The 2,678-nt window shown below is 39.9% G+C and overlaps 1 pseudogene; it reads left to right on the top strand.

Annotated features, from left to right (window-relative positions):
• The first annotated feature begins 354 nt into the window (after positions 1-354).
• Positions 355-1,974, top strand: LOC150021485 (general transcription factor IIH subunit 1 pseudogene; annotated as a pseudogene).
• The last annotated feature ends 704 nt before the right edge of the window (positions 1,975-2,678 follow it).

Raw genomic sequence — 2,678 nt, 5'->3', positions numbered from 1 at the left:
AGATTCTGAGATAGTATCTACCAAGCTATCTGAATTCCAAAAGACATTTTACAATAAGACAATAATATAACCAAGAACATTTACCATGAACACAGGTTTTCTGATATTATCAGGCAGAGAGGCTGTGTTCTCTGATAAAAAGTCTTTCAAAAGACAAACAAAGAGTTATCGCAGCCAGTGATGAAAGCGAGACCCCCCAGTAACAGCGGCTGAGGCCACTGGGTTTCAGCCTTTTCTGGGCAGCGCCAGCGGTGTTGTCTCTAAGAAGTACAGGGGAACTCGACCCAACTCAGCCCACTTATGTATTCCCCGCCCAGGGCAGCCGTAAATCCCACCTGCGCCTTCTAAGACAGGATGGCAACTTCATCTGAAGAAGTTTTGCTGATTATAAAGAAGATGCGTCGAAAGAAGCACGATGGAGCTCTATAGTTCATAGCAGAAAGAATTGTTTGGGCATCTGAAGGCAAAGATAGATTTACGGTCAGCCATAAATATGGAGATATTAAATGCCAGAAAATCAGTCCAGAAGGAAAAGCTAAAATTCAGCTTCAGCTGGTCCTGCATGCAGGGAACACAACTAAATTCTATTTTTCCAGTGAAAGCACAGCAGTCAAGGAGGGAGGTGTAGTGAAAGGCCTTCTTCAGCAGCTGCTGCCCAAATTCAAGAAGAAAGCAAATAAAGAACTTGAAGAGAAAAACAGAATGCTGCAAGAAGATCCTGTTTTGTTTCAGCTTTATAAAGACCTTGTGAGTCAAGTGATCAGTGCTGAGGAATTCTGGGCCAGTCATTTAAATGTAAACTCAACAGAGTTCTTCCACATCCAATCATAAGCAGGATATTGGTATTTCTGGCTGATGTCCAGCCCCAAACAGATGGATATAATGGTTTGAGATATACTTTATCCTCTGATATCATTGAGTCCATATTTAAGATCTATCCAGCAGTAAAAATAAAATATGCAGAAAATCTTCCCCACAGCACAACAGAAAAGGAATTCTGGACATGTTTTTTCTTTCAGTCCCATTATTTCCACAGGGACTGGCTGAATACAGGGTCGAAGGACCTCTTTGCAGAATGTGCCAAATAGATGAAAATGGTTTCATTAGGAGGGAAAAACCCCACTACTTGATTTGACAGCTTTTGAAGATAAAACATTAGATGAGGGCTATGGCACTTCCTCTGTACCATCTACTTCTAATCCTAAGTCCATAAAGGAGAATGGAAATACTGCCATCATCAAGAGATTTAACCATCACAGTGCCATGGGCCTGGCAGCAGGTCTCAGGAAACAAGAAGCACAAAATGAACAAAAGGGTGAGCCCAGCAGCATTGATGGAAATTCCGGAGATGCAGGCTGCTTTCAGCCAGCAGTCAAATGGGTGAAGTTATAAGAGTCTATTGAATATGAAGACTCGGGAAAAAATAATTCCATAAAAACGATTGCACTAAACCTCAAGAAGTCCAATAGGTATTATCATGGTTCGACTCCAACCCGGTCACTACAGGATACAACAAGTCAGGACACTATTAATTCTTTTCAAAGTATTATACAAGAAATGGAAGCTTATACACCCACATTAACTCAGGTTTTCTCAAGTAGCACACCAGGCGTGCCATCACAGCACTGTCACCTAGAGGAGCATTTATGTAGGGAGGGACATAGCAAGCCGTAAACCAGTTGGAGCCAAATGATATTCAGTCTGAATTGAAACACCTGTGTGTGGCTCTTAGAGAACTACTCCAGCACTTCTGGTCCTGCTTTCCTGCTAATACACCATTGCTAGAAGAAAGGGTAGTGAAAATTAAAAGTAATTTGGAATGATTCCAAGTTATGAAGTCTTGCCCTCTCTGAGAAAAAAATTTGAAGACAGTATTTAAGCACGAAGTTGATAAGCCACACAGAAGAGATTCTCCAGAGAGCCTACAACACATTCCACACATGGCAGTCACAGCATCTGCTGAAGAAAATGTGAAGTGTCTTTGGCTTTCATAGATATTGTGAGACCAAGAGAACTGTGACCTACAGTGTCTCTGGAAACCTGGCCTGAAGACATGCAGATGATCACACACAAGTGACAAGAAACATCTGCATGGTGCCAATTCTTGGAGCTGATGCTATTGTACTTGCACATTGTGAACCGAAAAGAAAGAAATTGATTAAAAGCTAGGGAGATAAATTAAGGCAGAATCAAAATGAGCTATGTTGCAAATATATATACTTTTTTTAAAAAGAAAAAAAGACAAATAAACAGCACAGTTGCTACTCGCAGACTTTAAAGCTGACAGTAAAAGCAAAGTTAAAGGAAACCCTTTCATTATTCATTACTTGTCCTTTCATTGTACTTTTCTTTTATGGAGCAATTGATTGATAGTACAGATGGTCCTAACAGTTGTTTTATAATTGGAATTTTAAAGCAAAACATCTTAAATTCATTGATTTTAAACTGTGCTACTACTAGCCTAAGGATTATTAAAAAGTATTTCAGAACCCAGCCATACGGCTCAGAGCTCCCAAACCCAGGGACATCAGGGCTTCCTGTGCTAACGTTTCTTGGAAGACTCAAATCCTGGGTTTCAGCTTTGGAATTAATTAGGAGTCATAAATTGTTCTGCTATATTTTTAGGTTCTAAAAGCCTTTCAATACAATTTAAAACTCTTCCATGAAATATTTTGTAA

This window comes from Furipterus horrens, unplaced genomic scaffold (genome assembly GCF_987537825.1).
Source record: "Furipterus horrens unplaced genomic scaffold, mFurHor1.1.pri manual_scaffold_1, whole genome shotgun sequence".
In the NCBI taxonomy this organism is placed as follows: Eukaryota; Metazoa; Chordata; class Mammalia; order Chiroptera; family Furipteridae; genus Furipterus; species Furipterus horrens.
Note: the sequence above shows the minus strand (reverse complement) of the source record. Positions and strands in the feature narration are given on the sequence as shown.